The sequence below is a fragment of the Ambystoma mexicanum genome, chromosome 4p (assembly GCF_040938575.1).
Source record: "Ambystoma mexicanum isolate Mex_15411 chromosome 4p, UKY_AmexF1_1, whole genome shotgun sequence".
Lineage (NCBI taxonomy): Eukaryota > Metazoa > Chordata > Amphibia > Caudata > Ambystomatidae > Ambystoma > Ambystoma mexicanum.
The window spans coordinates 663,496,492-663,523,315 of NC_090927.1; the positions used below are offsets into that span (position 1 = coordinate 663,496,492).

Here is a 26,824-nt window from a genome sequence, read left to right on the forward strand (position 1 = left end):
CCAACGCAGTCGCCAATGAAGTCTTTGTCTGTGCTGGATGAGCATGCTTGGGTTGTTCGGCCTTGTTCTCCTCTGTCCACAGCTTCTTGGATTTCTCACGCAGTTTAGCTGCGGTAGATGGCTTCCTCTTCGAAGAGGAGCTCGATTGCCTGCTGACAATGAAGGCGGAAGGTGATGCCTATCACACCCTATCCACCTTGGGACCGGTTTCCTCGGGGAACCCGGTGAACTCGGACTTGCGACTCTTGGCCTCATCTTGGATCCCCACGGATGAGGCGCCCTCAAAGGACTTAGAAAATCGGTCCTCGGACCAGCCGGTGAGGCATGACCTTGCTTGGAGCACAGGTCAGCGGCCTTGACGATAAGCCACGCCGCCAGTCTACTATGCCTGTCCTTGTCATCTTGGAGACATTGAGGCATATCTCGCACTCCACCTCCTTGCGGTCTGGGTACAGGCAGTAGAGGCATTGCAGGTGCTTGTCCTCCACAAACACATTTGGTAGCCTGCATGTGGAGCAGTGCCTGAAGAGGGACCTTGCTTCTTTCTCCTCTGTCATGGTCAAAGGGTGCGAAGTAGGCCCAAGGGCCTTCTGGAATCTACGACGTTCTTCACCCTGGAGGGCGCAGAACTTCACCAACAACGGGTCCCTGCTGTCGGAAGATGGTGCAAAGAGCACACAGGCTTCTTTGAAACAAAATCAAAATGTGTACGTCAAAAACACAGAAAAAACATACAAAAAGCTTGGAGAGCAAACTCGAGGACTCCCAACACTGAAGGTGGCTGCCCGAAGAGGGGTTTAGGGAGAGGACTGTCATTTGTTGGGGGCAGTATGACCCAAAGGACAGGGATTGGTTTAGAGGAGAAATACAGTGTTTAAGTGAAACTTTTTTTTTTTTTTTTACGAGGATTCCCAGCCTGACGACGGGGGAATATTCATGAGCATGTTAATCCATGCCAGACCCCATGCTGGAGAACCCATGGTATCAAAAGCAAGACAGACACAAAAGATATGTTTGGAAAAACGTTATTGTTCTCGAAACTGGGTTGGAAGAATGTCTATCTTGCTCTACGTCTAAGATGGGAGCACTCTCGACCATCATATAATAAATAACAGTCCTAGTGGAGTCTGTCAAAACAAAATGGCCTATGCTAACAAAACCTATTACCAGCCCTTACTCTAATGTAACAAATATGTGTGGGGAAAATGTATACATAGGAAAATCAGTGTAAGAATATAAAGTATCAACGTGGCTGAGTCATTTCTCCTCCCCACGTTGGACAGCACAGAGAAAGGTGGCCCCCGTAGACAGGATGACACACTCTGGCTCAGGTTCTCAAAAGAAAGGCAGTTCAAAACGTGGATCGAGGCCCGCCTACCCTTCCACATCAAAGTCTCTTATTCCAGCTTTCAAAACACAGTTCAACAAAAAGTTCATGCAGGTCTCCCTCGATTGGGCTCGGACCACTCAAAGCAAAAAGTTCACGTAGGACTCCCTCAGTCGGGCTCAGACCTTTTTCGGATGTCTAAGACTTTCAAATGTGCGAGGCCTTTGCTATAGACCTCTGGAGGACCACTTAGACTTTCCCTTCAGCTCACATTCTTGTGTTATTTGCCCTAGTGTCTCTTGGTCTGGGTAGTCCAGGTTAATTTATCGCTTCATAAGAAAAACATTTCACCTTTCACAGAGACTTTTGAGTGGGCTACTTCCTTTCGCCGGACCACTCTGCATCGCTGGTTTGACAGTTATCAGTACTTTTAAGTTCACCAAAGGTCTGCCTTCCTTCACATCTCATCTACACGCGTATATCCTTCAATTGTGCAATATAATGTTGCAACTTCAATCTTTCTTTAACACACACCGTTCTTTCATGTCGCTAGCCAACTCAACTGCTGTGTGCATTCCTTTCTCATCTTTGTAGTTTTAATTCACGAGTCGAGGTTAAAACCACAGGCTTGGCCTCGCCTCCCCAACTCTGCTGTTCACCCGAGGGGGGTCGGTGTCATCCTTGAAACACAATGCAGTCTTGTCTGGGATTTGGCCTTCTCCACGTGCCTTTCACAGCTCTTTGGAGGCAACAACCTCTGGCAGGGAACTCCTGGGTCTCTCTACCCTTTGCTCTCGTCCCTCTGTCAGTCACTCTGCTCCAGTAGCTTCGCCTTCGCCCCAGAAGTTCTGCTCCTTCTTGTGTCCCACCTTGCTCAGCTATCTCACCAAAATGTTTTTGGACTTCAAGTCCCATAATCTGTCACTCTGATATTGCTCCCACTTCGCTAGCTCCCCTTTTTGGTACTCTGGCGGTTTTGGGAGCTGAAGGAGTTCAAGGGGATACTTGTTGAGGTCAGGGTCTTGCCACCGGCCCTTCAAAGGCCTGTGCTTTCCTGCTTTGCCCAGGGGGGGAGCTCTGGTGTGGGCACTGCCAGGTAACCCAATGTTACGCTCACCTGGTCTCTGCGGGGGCGTTGGGGCATGGTTTGAGCCCTCCCAGGAGTTGACTCCCTCGGATCGCTTCTCTCACCCCAACTGCTGTGTTTTCGTGGACTCGGAATGCTGGAACTGTTCCTGAGAGAAGAGGAGAGGCAGTGAAGATAGCGTGCTGGTGTTGCGGTTCCCCTCAACCCTTTCGTGCCAAATTGTAGTACGCAGGAGTTTGCCCATGCAAGCACACCTGTTTTTATGTAAGGATGAGCTCTCAGTCCCGCTTCCTTCAGCAGGGGCTCTGTGGATGGACCTAGTTGCATCACTGGTCCAGATCAGGGAGGTCCAGGCCGGCTGCGACGTTGCCGTCTTGAAGGTAAGTGTTTATAACTATGTTTATTGTATGTATTCTTTATGTTAATTCTTCCCCAATGATTATTGTTCATAACCATGTATTGTTCTCTCTTCCCCTTAGTGATGAAGATGGCCCAGGAGTGCGTAATGGTGAAAAAGTCTATTCCGGATGACCCACAAATGGTAAGTGGACAGTTCTAGAAGTTGCGCCAAGTTCATGAGTGGCGCTGCTTTAACGTGTTAAAGTCTATGTGATTGCTCATCTTGTGTTTCTTATTCCCTTTGCAGGTGCGGTTGATTGGTGTTAGCTGGTGAGCGGTTTCTGATCTCCTGCAGGCTGCCAGAGATGAAGATCCGCGTGGGTGCTATGCTCGAAGATGGCCCCATGCTGCTGGGAGTTTGGGACAGGTAAGGATGTTGAGCGGCACTCGCAGAGGATTCGAGAAGACAGGTAAGATAAAGGCGGCTGCTGCAGAGTCGGAAGCGATAGCGGTGATTCTTTGGGCAGTGGCGTGGCTAAATGCAGTTAAGACGCACGCAGCGACTGCAGAGTAGGAAGTTGATGGCGGTGCTTCCCGTGATGGTGTGACTGCATCCAGGTAGGGTACTGGAGGTTTCCAAAGACTGGAGATGCACGTGCTGGACCAGGTAAGCTGCTGGAGGGATCCAGAGACTGAAGACGCATGTGCTGAACCAGGTAAGGGTCTTCTGGACGGCAGTAAGCGTTACGCTGCTCTTAGCAGAATAACGTGTATCGCCAGTATGCAGGTGGGGCCGGCTTATATAGCCTGGCCCAAGCCACTCCCCTTAGACCCCGCCTTGTGGCCCCACGTTGCTGCTCCTCCTGTCTTCTGCACGTGCCTTGCCTGGTACTAATAGGGCCCCGCCCGGCCTTGTTGCACGTGTCTTCTGTGTTCTGAGTGCTAAGCACACTTTGTAATGAGCTTGGTGACATAGGCACCAAGACTGGGTCCATTGGGACCCTGCAAGAAATTAAGTACTGGGCCCTTGCCCAGTAGCCATGACAGCACTCCCACTCAAGGCCCCTCTCACGGTGGACCTTCCCTCCGGTCCTGGTTTGGTGGGGTTGTTCCGATGAAATTGATGAGTCGTGGGGCATGGACAAATTCAGCAGGTTCCCATATACGATCCTGGGGCCCATAGCCCTCCCAATCAAAGAGATAATAACGTTTTGAGCGTATTTTCTTGGAGTCCAGGATGTTCTTTACTTCATGCTTAAGTTCACCTGCGATGATCTCTGGTTCTGGTGGTGTCATAATTTGAGTGTCACGTTTCACTGGCTTTGGAAGAGAGATGTGTGAAAAACTGGGTTGATCCGCATGTTGGGTGGTAAATCCAATTTCATGGCCGCAGGATTTATGATGGCTTTAATTGGATATGGTCCCATGTATCGTGGCCGAAAGGGACGAGGTCCTTGTAATGTAATGTTTTTGGACCAAACCATACTTTATCCCCAATGTGATATTGCAGAGCCTCTCTCCTGTGTCGGTCTGCAAATTTCTTTTGTTGCTCTTTAGCTCGTTTTAAGTTTTCGCTGGCTTCTTTAAGTGATTGAGTGATTATTTTGTGCGAAGATGTAACAGCTGGCATCTCCAATTTGTCCAGGTGGTCAAAGGAAGATGTTCTTGGGTGTCTACTGTTCATAGTGTAAAATGGGGTTTGTCCAGTGCTGGTATGAATAGAGTTATTGTAGGCAAACTCACTTAAAAAAAGGATGTTTTTCCAGGAGCCCCCTGTTTGTTGTAGCATGCATCTCAGATATTGTTCGAGCGTCTGGTTTGTCCTCTCCGTTTGACCATCAGTCTGAGGATGGTGACTTGTAGAAAGCCAAAGGTCAATTTGGGCGAGCTTACACCATCTTTTCCAGAAAGCTGAAATGAACTGAGTTCCCCTGTCAGAAACCAACATGGATGGGAAACCATGCAATCGGACAATCTGTTCCAAAAATATTGTGGCCAATGTAGCAGCGATGGAAAGCCCCTTCAGTGGGATGAAATGTTCCATTTTGGAGAATAGGTCTACCACGACCAGGATTGTATTAAACCCATCGCAGGGTGGTAGATCGGTGGTGAAGTCCATGGACAATGTGTGCCATGGTGTTGGTGGTACTTCCAATGGTCTCAATAGTTCTGCAGGATTTACTTTTGGGATTTGTTTTGGGCGCAGACACCACACGTAGTAATGAACTGAGCGACATCCTTTCTCCAAGAGGGCCATCAATAATTCTTATGGATCTTGGCTCTGGTCTTGGCGATGCCTGGGTGTCCTTCCACCAATGACTCATGATAATTCGCTATGATTTTAGTATGTATCTCCTTGTCCTGAACATATAGTCTTCCCTGGAAATACGGCAGATTATTTCGAATGGAGTATTGATCTCCCTTACTCAACCACTCCTTTTGGGCAGTCGGTGTAACGCTCACCTGGTTCCCCCGGAGGCGCAGGTCTTGATCTGGCGAGGATACTGTCTTCAGTGTTAGGCGCAGGGTTCGTTTTACTCCCCGACTGGGCCCCCTTCCCACCGACAGTTTAAGCTGGAGAGTGAGATGTCTGCAAGGATAAACCAAGGTATTAGTGTTTGGAAGGTTTGGAAAGTTCCTTGCCCCTCTCGCCCTTTCTTTCCCCGTGGAACTGGGTTGATATTGCGCTTACCTTGTATAGGTAATTGCCGGGCTCTCCATCCTGCGTCTTGTGCAGGGGCGCTGGGTCCAGTTGCTTCACTGGATGCGAGCTCTGCCTCTTGATAGCAGAGGATTTGCTGAGAGCGAAGACGCCGTTAATGCACGAGCGTGTCTTGTAAGTAATAAAGTTCCTTTTAGATTGTTCTCTTCTCTTTCAAAAGTCTTAAGTCTTTAAAGTCTATGTCTTTTCCCTTTTCAGATGCTGTGGCGATGAAGATTATCCTTCTAATGGCACGTAAGTAGAAAGACTGTTCTAGCGCTGTAGAATGCACCGTAATGTCTCTTGTCTTTGCAGGTGCCGAGGAGCCGCGCGAACAGATTGGAAGCAAACGTAACACAGGTGAGCAGTCTTGTAACTAAGCGTTACTAACCGAAGTATCTTGCCTTGCAGGTGCCGGAATGCAGCGCGAGCTGAGTTGGTATGGGCATAACACAGGTAAGCAGGCTCTGTAGTTAAATATTACCGACCGATGTTCTTTCTCTTTGCAGATGTCGGATGCCGGAAGAGAAAGGCAGAAAAAGGCGCTTCGGATGCTGCCGTTGGATTTGGTAAGTAGATTCGCTGCCTTTGCTTCAGCCTAACCTGTGCCCTTGTCTTGCAGGAGCTGCAGAAGACTGAAGAAGACTGAAGGTTGGATCCCAGCAGGTTATTTCGTATTCACAGGATCTGGAGCTGGAGGTTTCCTGGAGCTGACACGGTGAGCGTCCTGCTGCAGATGCAGAATAACGCGAAGCACGTGAAATCAATCGGGTGTGATTTAAATAGCCTTCTGTAGTGCTTAGGCGTCTTCTTCCACGGCCCCACCCAGGTAAGAAAAGAGTTCCAGATTTCTAGGAGAGTTCCTGTGTTCTGCTTCCAGGGAGTGGCTCCTGCTCCACCCTGACAGAAAAGTAGTCCCAGGCAGAGAAGGATCAGGAGACCAGTTAGCTGGTAAGTAAGCAGCATGGTCTGCTACAGGTAGGTCCACCAAGCACTCTTACCTAATATGAGATATGAGCCCGGCGCTTCCAGTGCCGGGACCGGTCACCATCATGAGCCTGGCGCCACTGACGCCAGGACAAGGTCCAAAAGGTCCCAATCGGGACTGGCTGGTTCCTGGGATCAGAGTTATGGGCCTGCTTCCAAGGTCGTGGGGCAAGTCCTGACCACTTGGAAGCAGGGATCATGACAGTCGGGTCCATCTGAGCATGGAGGTCAGTCTTTAAATCTTCCCAGCAGGTAGTGACGGCTATCTGGTGTTGAATCCGTTCTTTGGGAATAATGCCTATGGGATCAGATGGATTGAAGGCGTCTTTGTCCTCTCCCATTCTTGATAGAGCATCTGCTTTTCCGTTACGCACTCCAGGTCGGTAGGTTATTACAAAATCGTAATCGGCAAAGAATAAAGCCCAACTGAGTTGGTGTGAGGATTGTGCCTTGGCTGTCTTCAAATATTGTAAATTAAGGTGATCGATAATGACAGTAACCATGTGTTTTGCTCCCAAAAGATAATGTCTCCAAGTCTTGAAGGCTCCCTTGATTGCCAGGAGCTCCTTGTCGGTAATTGCATAATTCCGTTCAGGCGCAGAAAACTTTCGGGACCAGAATGCTATGGGATGGAGCTGCCCCATCTCAGGGTCCCTTTGCGATAACACTGCTCCCATGGCAATACTGGAGGCATCAGTTTCGACCACATATGGTAGATCTGGCCGAGGGTGTCGAAGTATAGGTGATGAGGTGAAGGCTTGTTTTAGTTCTTGAAAGGTGTTTTCAGCCTCAGCAGACCAAAATAATTTCTTGTTCTTTTTCAGAAGGAATGTGATCGGATGGACGATTTGCGAGAATTGTGGTATAAATCGTCTATAAAAGTTAGCAAATCCCAGTAGACTTTGTACCCCTTTGGTAGATGTTGGGGATGGCCATTTAAGGATGGCTTCAACCTTGCGTGTGTCCATATAAACCCCTTGTGGAGTAAGCATGAAGCCCAAAAACTCGACCTCCGTGACGTGGAAGGAGCATTTTTCTAGTTTAGCAAACAACCGGTGCTGACTGAGCTGTTCCAATACTGCTCTTACATGGCCAACATGATCTTCTTTGGACTGTGAATATATCAGGATATCATCAATGTAAACAAGAACACAGACATCCAGTAGTTCATGGAGTACATCGTTCATAAAGACCTCAAATGCCGCTGGTGCACTGCATAACCCGAAAGGCATCACCCGATACTCGAAAAGCCCATATTTGGTCCGGAATGCTGTTTTTCCACTCATCACCACTTTTAACGCATACAAGGGGATATGTCCCCCGTAGGTCCAGTTTCGTGTAGATTTGAGCGCTCTTTACCTGATTGAGTAATTCTGGGATGAGTGGCAGGGGGTACCTATTCTTAACCGTTATTTGATTCAATGCTCTGTAGTCGATGCATGTTCTGAGGTCACCTTCCTTCTTGGGTACGAAGAAGAGTGCTCAGGAAGCAGGAGATTTAGATGGGCGGGTGAATCCGTTAGCTAGGAACTGGTCTAGGTAGGTTTGCAGGTGTTGATTTTCTTGCTCCGTCAAAGCATATATTCGGCTGCACAGGATTTGAGCTCCGGGTATCAGGTCGATCTGGCAGTCGTAAGGTCTATGTGGAGGCAAAGTATGTGTCTGTTATTTTTGGAATACATCTTGATGGTCTAAATATTCCAGAGGTAAGGCACCAGCAAGAGACAATAGTGTCTTTGTCTTGCATTTGGGTTATTGCAGGTTCTTACGATAACAAGTTTCGGCGCATTCTTGCGGAAAGGTCAGCACTCGTGTTTTCCAGTCAATTCTGGGTTTATGGGTCTCTAGCCATGGCATCCCTAGGATCACCTGGAATTGTGGTGCTCCAATAAGATCAAAAGAGATGTCTTCTTGATGACCATCCTGACATATCAGCATAACCTTTTCGGTGTGTTGCGTTACTGGTACAGAGGATAGTTGGGAGCCATCCACTGCAGTTACTTTTTTCGCCTGTGGTTTATGCCGAAGAGGGAGGCCTACTCGTGCGGCTAGAGCCTGAACAATATAGTTAACTACCGCTCCATTGTCTATATACGCCTCCAAGGCGTGTACTCTTGATGGTTGTTGGTGGTGGACTATGAGTACTGGAATGACTAGATGTGAGGTCTGAACTACCTTCTTGTTTTTGCTCGACAAGGGGACCCCTACTCTTGTCGGGCGCTGGAGTTTTCCGGAGCCATGTCTTATTCCTTATCAGTATTATCCGTTGCACCTACAGTTCTCTTGGGTGGTTTAGTGGGGCAATCTTGAAGAAAATGTCCTGCCTTGCCACAATATAAGCAAATATTGTCTCTCTCAGCCTTAGATATAGGGGCCCGTAATCCCCGATCTGCATAGGTTCAGTTGTTTCGTGAGCCCTGCCTGGATTGTCCCTCGGTCGCATGTAGACTGATTTCACCTCAGTTCTTATGCGATCCAGTTTTCTGTCTTGTAACCTGTGATCCAGTTGTAGCGTTAGGTTGATATACTCTGCACAGGCTTCAGAAGGGTTGACCACCTGGGCTAACACATCCTTTAGTTCCCCACGTAATCCTTGATAAAATATAGTGTGGTTCTTTTCTCTTCAGGCAGTTGGTTTATGCAATGAGGCTATTGAAAGTGGTTATATATGTCAGTAAATCATGGTTCCCCTGTTTTAGGGACACCAGTTCATTATCCAGGGCCTGTCCTTGGGCGTGCCTCGCAAACAGCTTTTCCAATTCCCGTTGGAATTCCCTGAAATTGTGCAGCACAGGGTCGTCCTGGTTGACCAAGGGTATTGACCAGTCTGCTGCACTGCCTCCTAGATACGAAAGTACAAAAGCCACCCTGGAACTATAATTCGAAAATGCACCTGGGCAGCACAAAAAGTGCAGGCAACACAGATTCATAAATATGACAAATTTGTTGGAGTCGCCAGTAAACCGTTCAGGTGGAGTCAAACGGTACAGCCCCTGGGAGTACCACTTGAACTGGTGGTGATGGTGGCAAAGGGCGCAATTCCAGGTAATGGGACCTGTCCTGCATGAGTTTGAAGCACCTGTCTGGCCAGTTCATCGGTTCGTTCTCGAGCAACGATTAAGTCCCTTCTTAAAGAATTGGTCTCTCGTCTGCTGGAGGTGTGAACTTTGGCCCGTAGTTCCCCCAGCAATTGGGCCAACTCGTCGGTTTCAGAGGTATTCATAACGCCCAGGCAGAGATTCGGAGAGGCTTCAGGTTCTGTTACGCTCACCTGGTCTCTGCGGGGGCGTTGGAATGCTGGAACTGTTCCTGAGAGAAGAGGAGAGGCAGTGAGGATAGCGTGATGGTGTTGCGGTTCCCCTCGACCCTTTTGTGCCAAAATGTGGGACGCAGGAGTTTGCCCATGCAAGCTCAACTGTTTTTATGTAATGATGAGCTCTCCGTCCTGCTTCCTTCAGCAGGGGCGCTGTGGATGGACCTAGTTGCGTCACTGATCCAGATCGCGGAGGTCCAGGCCGGCTGCAACCTTTCCGTCTTGAAGGTAAGTGTTTATAACTATGTTTATTGTCCGTATTCTTTATGTTAATTCTTGCCTGATGATTATTGTTCATAACCATGTATTGTTCTCTCTGCCCTTTAGTAATGAAGATGGCCCAGGAGTGCGTAATGGTGAAAAAGTCTATTCCGGTTGACCCACTGATGATAAGTGGACAGTTCTAGAAGTTGCGCCAAGTTTGTGAGGGGCGCTGCTTTAACGTGTTAAAGTCTATGTGATTGCTCACCTTGTGTTTCTTATTCCCTTTGTAGGTGCGGCTGATCGGTGTTAGCTGGTGAGCGGTTTCTGAACTCCTGCAGGCTGCCGGAGATGAAGATCCGCGTGGGTGCTACGCTACAAGATGGCCCGTGTTGCTGGGAGTTCGGGACAGGTAAGGATGTTGAGCGGCACCCGCAGAGGATTCGAGAAGACAGGTAAAATGAAGGCAGCTGCTGCAGAGTCGGAAGCAATAGCAGTGCTTCTTCGGGGGGTGGCGTGGCTGAATCCAGGTAAAATGCGCGCAGCGACTGCAGAGTGGGAAGCTGATGGCAGTTTCCAATGATGGTGAAGCTTCAAGGTAAGATGCGCGCGACGGCTGCAGAGTGGAAAGCTGATGGCAGTGCTTCCCATGATGGTGTGACTGCATCCAGGTAAGGTACTGGAGGTTTCCAAAGACTGGAGATGTACGTGCTGGACCAGGTAAGAGGATGGAGGGATCCGGAGACTGAAGACACACGTGCTGAACCAGGTAAGGGTCTAATGGACGGCAGTAAGCATTACGCTGCTCTTAGCAGACTAACACGAAGCGCCAGTATGCAGGTGGGGCCGGCTTATATAGTAGGCCCCAGCCACTCCCCTTAGGCCCCGCCTTGTGGCCCCACCTTGCTCCTCCTCCTGTCTTCTGCACCTGCCTTGCCTGGTACTAATAGGACCCCACCCAGCATTGTTGCACTTGCCTTCTGTGTTCTATGTGCTAAGCACACATTGTAATGAGCTTGGTGCCATAGGCGCCAAGACTGGGTCCATTGGGACCCGGCAAGAAGTGAAGTTCTGGGCCCTTGCCATGACACCCAAGCTGCCCCTGATTTGAGTCGCTGGAGGTACAGTTCACTCTCCACAATGTGCCCTCTCCACAATGCACCCTCCTCCCCTGTACTCACAGGCTCAGCAATCAGACAGTCCTTCCTCCAGGCCTTCCAGGGTCTCTCCAGCTCGAATTCTCTCCTGTGCACCGTCCAGCATCCCTAGCTCGCTTAGAGTGTGCATGTATGTTCCACCTTTTACACTCCCTGGGAGAGTCAACCAGAATCAGGTGTGAGTGGTTGTAGAGGGAGGCCTGACCTTGCCTGTCCTTGTTAAGAGGACAGTATGTTAAAAAGGAAGAGCCTGTCCTCTGTGTCAAGTGTGTTTCTTCTAAGTAATCTTCATCCTCTCAGTCCCTCTCTCCTTCGTCTCAGTGTTTGTATAAAAAGGGGGGTGGGGCGTTCAGAAGACGTAGTGTTTTCTGGTAATTATGGGAAAATTGGTTAGGGTATTGTCAGATCGGGGAAGGTAGATGTATGGTTGTGGGTACATGTGTTCTGGAGTCCCATGAGGCTCTCGCCTTCTTTCCTTTAGGGAAAAGTACTGGAGTAGGATGGGACCTGGTTTAACATATCCCATGGAGACTGATGGGGTATCGCGTAGTGATGTGTCTGAAAGGGGGGGGTGGGAATACCGCGTCTCTCCCGAGGGCATTCTTCCCGCAGTCCCCAAGGACCCCTTGTCCAGGTGATCCTCCCGCACTGGTCCACCCCCAAAGTCTGGTTCCAAAGGCGATGGTCGTGCCCTGGCCACCTGAACAAAAAAATCCTCTGGGTCTATCCATGAGAAGACTCTCGGGTTTCTCACACTGAGTAGACTGTTCCCCTTATGTATGGATCACAAAACAATTAAAGGAAAGTTAGCGGGTAGAGGGCTAAACAAGGAGAATTGCTTGATGGGTCACCTAGGTGCAACGGCTCAATCGGTCTGTGTAGAAAAGGTGTATTGACACGAGTAGAGGAACATCAATTGCCCTCTACTCAAGTGGTTGAGGAGCATATTTTTTCAAGTCATGTGAATGGGACAAGGCTGTTCCTCAGGATCAAGAATAGCTGTTGCTGCTGCAGTGTGTAAGGAATGGCTGGCAGAATTTACTAGCGAGGGATCATCCCTTAACTTGTGTATGGTGTGTAATGCTTCTTGATCATATTTAGAGCCTGTCTCTATTGGAAAAAACACTCTCTGTATATCAAATTAATAAAGTTTATGTTCGCTGTATGAAGTTCTGGGGGCTCAAATGTTATTGAATATGTGCTTGGGCAAGGATAGAGATGTTTTGGTACAATTTGCTAATGACTGTGATAAGATTTTGGGGGATTTTGCATTGGATAGGGATACCTTGTTGGATAACCCAGACAAAGTTAAAAAAGCTCTTCTTTACAAAGTCAGGCTTGAGACTGTGGAGCGATTTCATGAATATCTTTTCATTGAAACAACTTCCCAAGGAACATAAGAAAACAGAGATGACTTCACATATTCCATTTCAGTTTCCAAACAAATATTTCGTAATCTGCTCCTTAAATTAAGATGGATCTCCCTGTTATCCAAGGAAGTGCTTTTGAAGAGAGGGGCCATTCAATAGGATGAATCCGCTAGTTTTGTGAGCTCCCTTATAAAGTGGAAACTTGTAAACATCTTTTATTGGAATGTACGGCTCTAAACGCCCAAAGGATGACCTATCTGGGGAAGTTGTGTACTTCTTTTAACATGTTCCATGTTGACTCTTGTGGCAAGTATGTGTTCACATCTATAATAATTCAGATGAGTTGGAAATTGCATCGTTTCTGAAGTTCTCAAATTTAGATAAGTCTCATGCTGTGCTGCTTTAAGTTTGCACTGTACTGGGGATTGGTTTTATATATGTGAAATAAATTGTCTTGTTTCAATATTTAATTCTGTTAACTTTAGGATGTAGTCAACAAATGTATGATTTTAGATCTTGTGAAGGACATTGATGAATTGCTGTGTATTTTGTTATGTTAAGGTTTAAATAAACCGAAACAATAAAAAAAAAGGTAAAGCAAATGTGCTAGTGTCTGCCAGGGAACTCCGTGTTCAGTGAAGGATGAGTTGAGTCTGAAAGGAAGTACACTGGTGAGGGGCTGAAGCTAGTTCCCAAAGTGCCTCTTCTCCGAACGGAACTCCATAGCTCATTAAGGATATCTATGCATTAACAAAATGAAGATTGTTTCATCCAGTACCCAATGGTCCATGTGAAGAGGTGTACTTTAAACCCATAGGGCCCATTGTGGTTCTCCAGATAGGAACGAGGTTCATTGTGGCCATTATTCTTTGAGTGAGTGCTTCCCATCCAAGATATTCACCGAGTGCAGATGGTGTCCAAGGAAATATAAGCATTATTGCTGTCTCACAGCTTCAAGCATAACAGAACTGCTGTGTACCGCCATCAATCCAATGGTGGAATGATTCAACGGTACCCTCATGAATGGGGTGAAAATAGATATATATTCAGAAGAGCCTTAGGAACAGGAGTTCTTTAGTAGATACCATTCCTGCTTGTGGACCCTTCGAATGCAGCCGGTCACCACTTGTGGCATTACCCTTGACAGAATGTCCACATTGTTGAATATTGTGTCTTGGAATGTTTGAAGGAGGCAGTTGGTATGGGCAGCTCATCATAATGGTCCCCTGTCTGCGGTGTTCTTCAGTACTTGAAATCTGGGGTCTACAATACATGTGCACCCTACAGCAGTATCTTAGGGGCCCTCCTGGTAGATTGATGCAGAGGGATTTTGCAGAGGAAATGCCTAATTTTAGAACAATCTGTCTCTGTGGCGAGTCCGAAGGAGGACATAGACTCTTAGAGGACATGATGTACACTGGTTTATTAAAATAGAAGGCCTAACTTTGCCCATAACTATGGGTCGTCCATGCCTATTTTACTAAGGTGCTTATCTGTCAGTCGTGAATGTCCAAAGTAACAAGTCCGCTGCCCAAATATACCCTCACTGACCCTACCACTAAATGTGAGAAACCTGAGGGTATTCTCCCAAGTAGATCCTGGGAATCCCTTATTCAGGTGGCCAGGGGAGAACTGGCCCTCTCAGATCCCAAACCTCAGGGTAGAAGAACGAGGGAGAATCACCTGGGTAGGGGAACCCAGGGTTATGCTCAAAGTAATGCCCCAGTGGAGACGCAGTACTATACCAGGGACGAAGGCGAGGGGGACGAAGTCCAAGAGGCTTTTTTAGATTGCTCCACATCTACCTCCCATACACAAAAAAAACTCCATTATCCAAAGCCAACGACCCCTCCATATCTGGTAAATTCCCTAGTAGCCCAAACACTGTTGCACTTGAAAACCACAACTCGCAGAATCCCTGTTCTCCTGTTTCCTACCCAAATACTCCCAATCCCAAATTCTCCACGTCCCTCTGATTATTCTATCCCGAACATCCAGTCTACTTTGTCAAAACACTACCATTCCCACAATCCCCCTGTTTATCTCACGATAACAATCCCGGTCATTCCCGTTTGTCTCACAAACCCTACCAATCTCATCCTTCTGAGTTTCCCAACCACCCTAATACGAGGGTTAAAATTCCATATAAACACCTTTTCCCCATCCTACCTGGAAGGATTCTCAGAAACTCTACCCCCAAGCCACCTTTTCCGTCACAAACACTTTTGCACACCGCAAAAGACAACACAGAGCCGTTTACCGGACATATCCCAACACAAGGGTCAGGCAAAGTCAGGCAATTGACCAGAATCACACATACCTGATGGTGCTTTCCCTTCCCCACTGGGATAAAAGGTGGAGTGCGAGGGCACACTATGAGCAAGACAGACAGCACAACGAAACAGCTATCCAAGCACGGCAGTTCAAGAGGAGGAGAAAGGCGGCGAGAACCAAAAGGGTGACAGGGAGAGAAGCGACCTTGCCCTTTCTGACCCAGACCCGCGACGCCTCCCTGAAAGGAATTGTAAGACCGCCGACAATAGCCAGCGTGTGTTGCAGCAGATGTCAATGGTACACGGAGCATGCCTACACTGATCATTAGAACAGGAAGCAACACTTGCTACCGTGGTATCAGCCTTGACTCCAGAGACAAGAAAAGCCAAGCGGTTCATCACAGCCGGAGTCGAGGGGAGCGCCGATAAGAAACCGAACTGTGTTGAACGAAAGTTGGAAATTGCAAAATGAGGAAACTTCAAAGAACTTCTAACATTAAGGGAAAACCAGCTGCAGAGGGGTCTGGCACCACGTGGGTGCTTATTCGGCCCTGTACAGTCGAAAGTCTTTGATAAACACATAATTGGAAAGCTAAAAGGGAGGAATCCTGCATAGTGAGCAAGAGAAAGAACTGTATGAATGGCAAGAGTGAACCCGACATAGGGATGCCGATTAAAAGGGGCGAAGTCTGAGGTCCCAATGAACAGTGTGTTGACAGGAGTAATCCAGACAACGGATGTCCACAGTGAACTGTTTAAAAAGACATTAAGGCTTGTGAATGCCACAGGGGAAATCGTTTTGGGAAAAAGCCATAGTGTACCGGACGGAGGGAGGCTGCTATTCGAGAATGGTCTGAGCCTGTAAGAGTGGGATCCAGGGGTGAAAAACCATCACCCGACGACAAGTGAATGTAACGGATAAAACATTTGAATACAGACCATAGTGAACCTGACGGAGGGAGGCTGATATTCAAGAGGGGTCTGAGCCCGGGAGAGGGGGACCCAGGGGTGGAGAAAATCCAAGCCAATGTTAACCCAACAGAGGGAGGCTGATATCCGAGAGGGGTCTGAGCCTGGAAGAGGGGGACCCATGGGTGAAGAACCATCACCCCAAGTACAATCAAAAAGGAACTTTGTTTATTACTTGTGAACCTATAAGGGCCTCAGAAGCAAGAATTGTAACCACGGAAGGTCCTGATATCGCTAGGAACGTTTATAGATCTAAGCCCGGAAGAGGGGGATCCATAGGTGAAAAGCCAGCACCCCATCGACAAGTGAAGGTAACAGAGAAATCTTTTGAATACAAGCCAGAGTGAACCCGACGGAGGGAGGCTGATATTCGAGAAGGGTCTAAACCCGGAAGGGGGGACCCAGGGGTGAAAAGCCATTACTCAACATACAAATGGAAAATAACGTTGTTATTTTAAATACATTTGGTCCTCGGAGGCAAGAGACTTTTTATAGAAAAAAGACTTAACCACTAAAGGTCCTGATCGCTGAAACGGAACTGTCGTCTCGTGCTGAGAAAGCTTGAGTGTGCTCTTAAGTCCCGCCTTGTCTCGTGCTCAAAACGTGGGAAAGGGAGACCAGCGTCTACCACATCCTGACTTCTTTGTGAACACTTCTTTCGTTCTTGTGAGCCCTATCCCACACTTTTGGTGTTTAGTAAGGATTGGCAATTGGTATTTTAGCTTAGGGCTTTTTGTTTGACAAGACACCACTAGGACTGTCTTATTATTTAATGGTCATAGCTTGCTCCCCTTTTAGATTTAGGTTTAGATTAGGCGTTTTTTCCACCCTGCGCATACAGTTTAATAAACACCCTAGAACTGTGATCACTTGTGTCAGTCTTTACTGTTGCCACCATGAGTGCCTTACATAAGAGAAAACTAAAATCAGGAGAAGGACTGCTTTCTCCCGAGGGTACTGCTATGTCCAGTTTTCAATATACAATCCACAAATAGTCTCATGTGACTTCTTGGATTCATTCTTGCAATTCCCCAATTGGGATCTTGCACTTTTAATTTCTTCTCATATTCCCTTTGGTTCTCTTATATGATGAATGATTTTTCCCCATAAATCTGCTTGCATCCTTTTAAAAGAAATATACTTTTCATGGATTTTCACTCTAACAGTTAAATTTTTCCTGACTGACAGAATATGGTCTCCGATTCATACATATATAGTAACCACCCTATCTTTCTTCCTCTTTTTCACCAAGTTGTTCTCTTTCTTTTTGCCCAAGTTTTCCTTGGCCTTTTCTCTTAGTTTGCCACCTTCGTATCTATTTCTTTCACAAGTTAACTCAGTTTCCTTTCTTCTACTGTACCGAGATAATTGTTATAATGACTCTCTCTTGATTCACAATCTTTATAATCATTTGGGTTCAAAGCTAACTTTGTTTCATGTCTTCTATTTTGATGAGTTAGCTGTTTATGGCATACATTACACATCGTTATCGTATTTCTGATGCTTGTATCTGCTTAGATTCACATGCTTTGCATAGGCCGACATCTAGTGGCAGCTGCAGAGTCTTGCACATTAAGTTTTCGAAGTTCGAAAAGGGACGACGATTGGGCGTGTTTGTAATTCCATCCCTAGTGACAAGAGGGAGTGTAAAGTGTAAGCGTGGATGTAGGCGCCCATAAACTATACTCTAGGAGGTACCTAACTCCCCAAAGGCTTAACAGAACATTCTCAGATTGCTCACCTATATAATGATGGGGTTGTGTGAACATAGGGGAACTACAATATATGTGGTGGAACTGTCTGATTGATCATATTTACCAGACATACGTTTTGGAAAACCCCTTGGGTTGTCCCATTAGTTGATAAAAGGCGACAACGGAACATATCCAAAGTCTGGTTTGTTTATGAAGCATTTTCTAAATGTAGCTGGAGCAACATTAGCACAAGAGTGGAAAACCAAGAAAAGTCCCACTCTTTCTTTACGGTGGCCCGTAACAGGGAGGTTGTGTGGACACCTTTTATTGAATATGTGCACAGAAAAGATACACATATGCTCACGTCTTACCTCCTTGAGAACGTTTGGTGTTGGGGAGTGTTGAGATTGTATAGAATAATGTAGTAGGTTTTGGTTGGCACTCACTGTGTGCAGCTTTTTAGGAAACCAAGGAGAAACCTGTACATGGGTTTTTATACACTATTATGCTTACTGTCATATCAATAGGATGTGCCGCGGCCCCCTTTCGCCAAATAATATGCAATTGCCTCACTGTTACTATTGTATTCTTGCTCTGTGCATAATAAAATAAAGGGTTTAAAAACAATATCTTAAAGGATAGTGGAATTTTGCATACCAGGCTTAATCTCAGATTGTCTAACGGGAACTACAGTACTTGTCATAAAGATACATAATAATCAGCAGAGGCATAAGGGGCCTCCTTGATAGGATACCAGCATCTGAGTGAGCTACCTCTCAACACATTCCTCCCACTGTTCTATTGTTAATATGCCTAAAAGAAAATTAACTGCACCTCTCCACTTGTTCCAAGATGTGACAGTAGAATGGAAGCACACTGTATGCAAAAGGCTTACATAATGTACTGTCCTGAAATATTCAGATACCTGGGGATTAACATATACCACCAGATTGTAGATGAGCATAAAAACAACACGGAGAGGGCAGTGGATGGTACTAGGAATAGCATGGGGTTCTGTGAAAAACTCCCCCTAGCAATGGTGGGGAGGGTGGCCTTGCTCAAAATGGTGGTCCTGCCTAGGCTACTATACTTTTTCGCAAATATTCCATACATGTTGCCCAAACGCTTCTTTACCAAACTCCAGAGCTTATGTAGGGGATTCGTATGGCATAACTCCAGAAATAGAATGCCCCTATGAAATTACAGGACACGTACGCTAGAGGGTGCATAAACCTGCCGGATTTTGAAATATACCACTTGGCAGGACAGCTACAGTATGTTGCTTAGGTGGCTGTCGAAAGACGAGACAGCAGAATCTAGACTGCTAAGGGGTGAATGCGACCCATACTTTCTAAAAGAATTGATATGGCTACCCAAACCAGAATTGCAGGGGCGTTCAGGATTGCTAGAGCTGGGCTGGATGGTATGGCGCAAGGTGTGCCGAGCTGTGGGGAACCCGGCTCCAAGCTCCCCACAGGCGCCACTCGTGGCACTATGTGGGGGGGGGGGCAAGCAACTGAGGAAAGTGATCCGCAAATACTGGGAACCGGTAGGCCTGCCAACCCTCGGAGACATATGGCAAGAGGGGAAAGCACTGGACTTTCAAATGTTACTGGATGAAACAGGGGTACACAGAGGATAACATATTACATATACCAGAATAATCAAGCGGATAAGGGAGACGTGGTCCGAGGCGGCACTAACAGAACAACCTGACATTGCCATAGAAACAATGTATGATATCTCAGAGGGAGGGCACGAAATATCCCGGATCTATGAAATAGTGATGTCTAGAGTGGGCAAGGAGCTGCTCCAATTGAGACGAAGGTGGGAAGAGGAAGCGGGAGAACTCATGCAAGATGGACAGTGGGAAAGGGCCCAGAGATACCATAAAAAAGTGTACAGGAACGCCAGGCTGCAGCAGATTCAGCTATATGTCACTCACAGGGCATACATGACCCCTAGTAGGATCGCCAAGTTTGGGGGCAAAGATGCACAGAAATGCCCCAAGTGCGGGGAGGTGGAAGCCAGAATGATCCATATGTTCTGGGCGTGCCCGGAGGTGGGAACATTTTGGGAGGAAGTCAGGCTCCGACTATTGGAGAAGGGAATCAAGTTGGATGTGGAATCGGTATGGGCGTGCATGGTGGGGGGGATTTACTAGACCTCACAATCTAAAGCACGTTAGCAAACTCAATGACATGGCCTACATTCTGGCCAAAAGGAGAATAGCCATGGGATGGAAAACTGCTCACAGACCCAAACTAGAGGTGTGGTGGAATGATCTCCTGAAATGGTCAGATGCTGAGAAAATAGCATGGTATGAGGCGGCTACCGGGGCGGGGCGGGGGGGGGTGAGACGAAGTGGGACCTCTGACAGCATGGAGACAAATGGTAGCCACATTGTCGGGATCCTCCCTAGCCGAATCCACTGAATGTGGTACGTCCGAGAACGATGAAGGGGATTAGCCCCCCAGAGAATGGGAACCTGTGAACCTGAGGTGGAAGCTCAAGTTAAAGGGGGGGGGAGAGGGGAAGACAGTAATAAACAACATGTAAATGTAAGCTATGAAGCAAATAAACAAAACTGTCTGCTATTGAGCACTGTGTCCTCTTTCGATCAATAAAGTCCACCCTACTGATATCGAAAAGGTATCCAACCTTGCCCCTTGGCTCTTTAACAGCTATCTTGCCTCACTTGCACCCATCTCCACCTTCTCCCCAAACCTCCAGCGTTATGCAGATGATAAGCAACTTTCTTCAAACTCCCCCATGACCCTCTTCTCACTTCATCTGTCATTCCCGACTGTCTATCTGCCATCCAGTCCTGGCGTACTGCCAATGACCTCTGCCTCAACGCCAGCAAGATTTGCGATCCTTCCCATTGGGACTTCTGCGCCCTCCTTCTCTCCCTAACTCTGGCCAACATCTATGGGCTCTCCACCCTCTCCTTTATCTGAAGCCAGAAAACCCTGAGTCATCTTTGACTCCTCTTTCTCCTTCATCCCTCACATTCAGGACCTTTCCTCACTTTCCCCCAGAAGCACAAGGTCTCCAGAGCCCTAGTTCTTTCTAGTCTAGTCTACAGCAATAGCCTTTTTCTTAATCTACCCTCCTCCTCTCTACGACCCCTCCAGCTAATCCAGAATAGGGCTACACGACTTATCCTTAACCTGAAGCTCAGGGACGGCATCTGTCCAGCACTAAAAACTCTCCACTGGCTCCCAGTTGCTGCAAGGATCAAATTATTTTGTATTTTTTATTGATTGATCATAGCTGACAAAGTCAACTTTACAATCTTAATGAAGGAAAAACAAAACAAAAACCAAACAACCAAGCAAGGCGAAGAGCAAAACAAAACAATAGAATGACAATTCGGAAAGAAAAGGAAAAAAAAAAAGACAAAATACAGGAATAAGACTTACTTACATATTCACAATCTCACAATTAGATAATACAATTGGATAAAATAGAACAACTTTAAATGAATACAGGTAAAATGTACAAATAATAAAAGCATCACTTTTCGTTCTATCCCAATAAAATAAAATAATTCCAACTTGATCAATATTCACTTATGTACGTCTGTGACATCAAATGTAAATTACCTTGTCAAATTGTATGAGTTTTTTTGTTTTTAGGGTCAATGCATTGCTTCCAGGGTTAAGGAGTTCAAGAAGTTTATCGCAGCATATCTGTGTGAGTTTATTTGACCACTAAAAATGTATTCCTACAACCGATCGGCTGAAAGCTCTCTGTATTCTTTAAATAGTGACTTCATGAGAGTTATGCGTATCGATCTTAAGGCTTCACGTTCAACTAATAGATGTTTCAATGTTTCCTTGTTATTATTCTTAGTGCAAAATCGGCAGAGATTATTTTCAACATTTATCAATTTGCGCTTCGCCAATACATCACGAGTCCACCATAAATTAAACCTTAGACGCATAAACCTTTGTCGGTGTTGGATGGAGGAGGATTTTTTCAAATAAAGTTCTGTATCCCCAAACTTCTTGGGGACAAATGGCTGTGTCACGAAATCTTTTTTTTAAAATTGTTATTATTTTATAACAACGCACCAAACATTACAATGATTAGGACTTCAGTGTTCAAATATAACAATGTAACATTATAAATTACTTTCTTCAGTCCCCTTCCCTCCCGCCCCCTTAACTTGAGCCTCTATACCGTAACACCAGCCTGCACTTCTGCAGGCGGGTCTGTCGTAATCATGTCATCAGTATCCTCATCGCTGCGGTCGGCCTGGAGGGGTCCCACCATTGCAGCCACCAACTGCCTCCATTCAATTAGAGGTCCCACCTCCTCCTCTCCTTCCCTCCCCTACAGACCGCTTCAAACCAGGCAGCCGTTTCTGCCTCTGCCCATTTCATGAGATCATTCTACCACAACTCCATCCTCGGCCTATGGGCTGACTTCCAGCACATTGCGATCCTTCGTTTAGCCAGGATGTATGCCAAGTCTTCATTTTGCCAATGTGCCTCAGGTTACGTGGCCTAGGGAAACCCCCCCAGCATGCATGCCCAGGCCGACTCCACCTCCAATGTGATGCAATTTCCTGCTAAGCGTGTCTTCAGTTCTGCCCAAAATCTTCCCACCTCCGGACAGGCCCAAAACATATGCAGCATCCCGGCATCCTCCTCCCCACACCTTGGGCACCTTTGAGTCGTCTGACCCCCAAACCTGGTGATCTTACTAGGGGTCAGATATGCTCTATGTGTGACATATAGTTGGATCTGCTGAAGTCTAGTGTTCCGGGACACTTTCTTATGATATCTTTGGGCTCCATCCCATAGCTCATCAGACATGCCAGAGTTGTCGCAATTGGAGCAGTTCCTTCCCCACCTTAGATCCCAGCAGCTCATATATACAGGATGTCTCATACCCGCCCTCTGAGATATCATATCATCTCCATGGTGGCATCCGGTTGTTCCGTAAGCAGCTCCGCCGGCCACTTTTCTCGCACACGTTTTGACTATTCTGGAGTAGGTTATATACTGCCCTCTATGCACCCCGGTATCCTCCATTAATTTCTGAAATTCCAGTGCCTTCCCATCTTCCCATATGTCTCCTAAGGTGGCCAGGCCAATCGGTTCCCAATATCTACGTACCCCTTGTATCAACTGGGGTCTTCTCTGCATAGTGCCACCAACGGTACCTGCATCGAGAACGGTGCCGAGTATCCCACCATCTGCCATGCCCTGTGCCACAACTCCCATCCAAGCACCAACAGCCTCGCCATTTCCAGTACCTTTGGCCTGGACAACCATACCATCTCCCTAAGGAAGTAGGGAGCTGGTTCCATGCACAGCAGCCTGGTTTCTGCCGTTTCTTCTTCAGACAGCCATCTGGCTACATATTGCAACTGTCCCGCCAGATAATATACCTCAAAATTCGGCAGGTTTATTCCACCCCTTTCATACGAGTTCTGAAGTTTCCAAAGAGCCACCCTATTCCTGGAGCTGTTCCATATAAAACCCCTACACAGACTGTGAAGACTAACGAAGAAGTGCCTAGGGATCATGTGCGGAATATTTACAAAGAAGTGTAACAGCCTGGGCAGGACCACCATCTTAAGTAGAGCAGCTCTGCCCATCATGGCCAGGCGTAGTATGGACCAAAAACCCATACTATTTTTGATGCCTTCTATTGCCTTTTCTGTGTTGTGTTTGTGTTCTTCTCCTGCTGTGTGATATATGTCAATTTCGAGATATCGGAACGACTTGCTTCGCCAGGGTATTGGCAATGTCGGCAAGCCCCTAGGTGGGACCTCTCTATATCTCCCCAAGGGGAGCATGCTCGATTTCTTGTGGTTTACCGCTATGCCAGAGAGATCAGCATATTGTTCCATCACCTCCAGAATGTATTGTACGTTCTCTTCTGGGAAGCGCAGATACAAGAGGATATCGTCAGCATATAGTGAAATGAGATGCGGGCCACTTGCAGTGCGGATCCCTATCTCCCCGTATTGTTGTCTAAGACAGACGGCCAGTGGTTCTAACGCTAATATATATAGCATGGGCGACCAAGGGCAGCCCTGCCTAGTTCCCCTGCTAAGTTGCCATTCGTCAGAGATAGTGGCACCCATTTTAACCCTCGCAATTGCGGCGCTGTATAACAATTTAACCCACATGAGATACCCCAGCCCTATTTCAAAACTTCCCACAGTGGCTACCAGCCAGGGCCATCTTACTGAATCGAAAGCCTTAACTGCGTCTAGTGAGACAATCGCCAGTTCACCCGGGTCCTCCTTTGTTTGATCGATAATGTGATGCAATCTTCTGTGGTTCTCGGTTATGTTCCTACCAGGGACATAACCTGTTTGGTCAGGATGTATCAGTTTACCAATAACTCGCTTAAGCCTATTCGCCAACACAGCCGTGAGGATTTTGCTATCCTGGTTAAGCATCAATAGGGGTCTGTATGACCCGCAGCCTGTGCTAGGCTTACCCAGCTTTAAAAGTGGAATGATCACCGCCTCTCGTAGGGACAGTGGCAACCTGCCATGCTCATATGCCTGATTAAGCATAGCCAACAACGGGGGAAGCATCTTTTGTTTGTAGGTTTTGTAAAATTCACTCGAGAGCCCATCTGATCCCAGAGCCTTACAAGTGGGCAGGTGTTGAATCACTAGCTCAGGTTCTTCTAATGTGATTGGGGCGTCGAGGTCTGCCCGTTCTAAATCGTCTAAGATGGGCAGCCCCATATCCTCCAGTGTTTCCTGGATTTCTTGGTCCCTCAATCCACCTGGGTCCTCGTAGAGTCGTTTATAGTATCTTAGGAACTCTTTATTTACTCCCTCCTGGGTGTTTCCGGATCGGACCAACCTCCCCTATGATTTCCCTGATCACCGGCCGTGGTGCCTCGTTCTTATACAGCCAGGCCAGCAGCCTGCCCGGTTTGTCCCCTCCCACATGCTGTCTTTCCACATATTTCTTATAGCTTATTTTACATAAACTGTCCCAGTGTTCACTACTAGCCTGTTGGAGCTGTCTTATCCTAGCCCCATCTTCCCTAGAGGTACCTCCCCTAAGCGTTATATCCTCCAGTTCCTCCTCCGTTCTTCGCAGCTCCCGCTCTATGCCCCCCTGGAGCCCTCTAGATTTGGATATAGCCAGCCCCCGCAGTACCACTTTAAATGCTTCCCACACCATTCCCATAGATCGGACACTGCCAGTATTGATCGCGAAGTACTCCGTGATCGCCTCCCTCAAATCCTCCCAGAATCCCGAATCCTGGAGGGTTTCAGCTCTAAGCTTCCATGTCGGGATCCGTGTTCTAGGGGGTTGGTATCGACACTCCAGGACCAGTGGAGAATGGTCTGAGAGCACCCTGGCCTTATATTCCGCACCTCTCATCTCATCTGCCAGCTCAGCCGCAGCGAACACATAGTCCAGCCTCGTGTGCAGATCATTTGGTGCTGCATAGTGCGAGTGCAACTGCCTCCAGACATCAATTAGGTTGAAATCTCTTAGGAGGGCCAGTGACAACTTTGCAGCCGGGGTGGGTTTGTCAGGCTTACAATCTGATCTGTCCACCTTAGGATTCAATACACAATTAAAGTCTCCGCCCCACAGGATCCCACCACCTACCAGGGGGCTAATTTTACCATACAGAGTCCGAATGTACACTGCCGTATCTTGGTTGGGGGCGTATAAGTTAACGATACTCATCTCCCGGTTTTCCAGCATCCCCCTCATAACTGTCAATCTGCCTTTTGGGTCACCCGTGGCCTGAAGCAATTGAAATGGCACGTGCAGTGCTACCCAAGTGATGACACCCCTTGCATAGGCCGAATATGTGGCTCCCACCATGCACCCCTTCCACTTCCTCTTGACAACCTGTGTCAATCCTCATTCTTTTCAGGTACATCATCACCTTGTTACGCTTCAAGTAACTGTTGAGGCCCCTGACGTTCCAGGTGACCACTCTAAGGCATCCCAACGCCATAGATACCATGGCCTGTCCTCCCTCTCCGCCTGATACGATTCACATATTGGCTCGAAACCCCCTCACCCAACAAACTCCCCCCTCCCCGTTCCCAACAACAAACCCCCACACCCCACCCCATCCCTCTCCCCACCCTACCCTACCCAGCCCCAACAAATGCCCAGCTCCATCCCTGGATCTAAGGCGATCCCGCTTTTGGCCCTGCCTCGGTATGCCAACGACAGAGGCCCGGCAGGGTGTCACCGGAATACAAGTGACCTAACTAAGCTACTATAAATGGGGTTGTGAGTACTAGCTCTGCGAGGCTCCACCCTACTATGTGAAAAGTCTCTGTGCACAAGGATCGTCTCCAATAGTAACCTTATCATGCCTGCCCATAGGCTACATATATTACTATAAACAAGTCCCATAGTCTTAGGCTGCGACACCTTTAGGTGCAGCGCACCCAGATTACTCATCTATTCCATCACCTTCTCCCGTCTGGATGCCCGGTTCCTGGGGGCAGCTTTGCATGTCAAGCCATCCCATAGCTTCTTCCGGGGATTCGAAAAACAAAGTTTGGTTTTTGTGGAACACCTTTAGCTTCGCCGGATAGAGCAACATATACTTGTGGCCTGGTTCACGCAATCTCCTCTTCACCGCCCCAAAGTTCCTGCGACTTTGTTGTACCAACAGGGTATAATCTGGGTATGGAGTTATATTTGCTGTTCCCCTTTGTATTGTGCCGCCCTTCCGTAAGTGTTCGAGGATTCTTTCCCGATCTCGATAGTTCAGGATCTTGGCAATCACCAGCCTAGGGGAGTTCCTGGGGGCGGCTCCCGCGTCAGGGCCCTGTGCGCTCTTTCCACTGCGAACCACTGGGACAACACTCCCCCAGTTATCTCCTGCAGTAGCATAGATTCGATGAATTCTGTAGGGTTAGATCCCTCCGCCCCCTCCGGCAGACGAACAATGCTGATATTGTTCCTTTGGGCGCATCCCTCCACCTCCTCCGCTCTGCTTCAAGATTGCCCACACGTTGCACTAGGGCGTGAAGGTCTGCTTTATGTGATGCACAGTCTTCTGTGTTCGGGCCAACCTCTTTTTCCAAGTTCTCTGTGCATTCCGCCAGCGACCTCACATCTTGCCGGAGGAGGTTCACTTCCTCTTGCACTGCTCTAACTTTAAGCTCCAATGCAGCTTTCAATTCAGTCATAGCCAATCCCAGTTTGGTCTCCCAGGCCACTTTCAGGTCCGCAATCGCTGCAAGGATCTCCTGATTAGTGCCTACGGTGTCTGCACTCCCAGCCGGTGTTTTGTCAGTACTTGCTTGCTTTTCGTTCTCAAGGGTTTGCTAGACATCGTGACAAAGACTTGTGGGCGTGCCTCGCCAGCGGAACTAGACTGTTGTCAGCGTCTGGGCCCAGATAGGCCACACCAGGGGTGTCCTGGAACAACT

The 26,824-nt window shown here is 47.6% G+C and overlaps 1 protein-coding gene across 2 annotated transcripts in view; it reads right to left on the reverse strand.

Moving 5' to 3' along the window:
• Positions 1-26,824, reverse strand: part of LMBRD1 (LMBR1 domain containing 1) — a 1,758,308-nt gene that overhangs the window by 1,548,653 nt on the left and 182,831 nt on the right. The gene's annotated exons all lie outside the window — the stretch shown is intronic.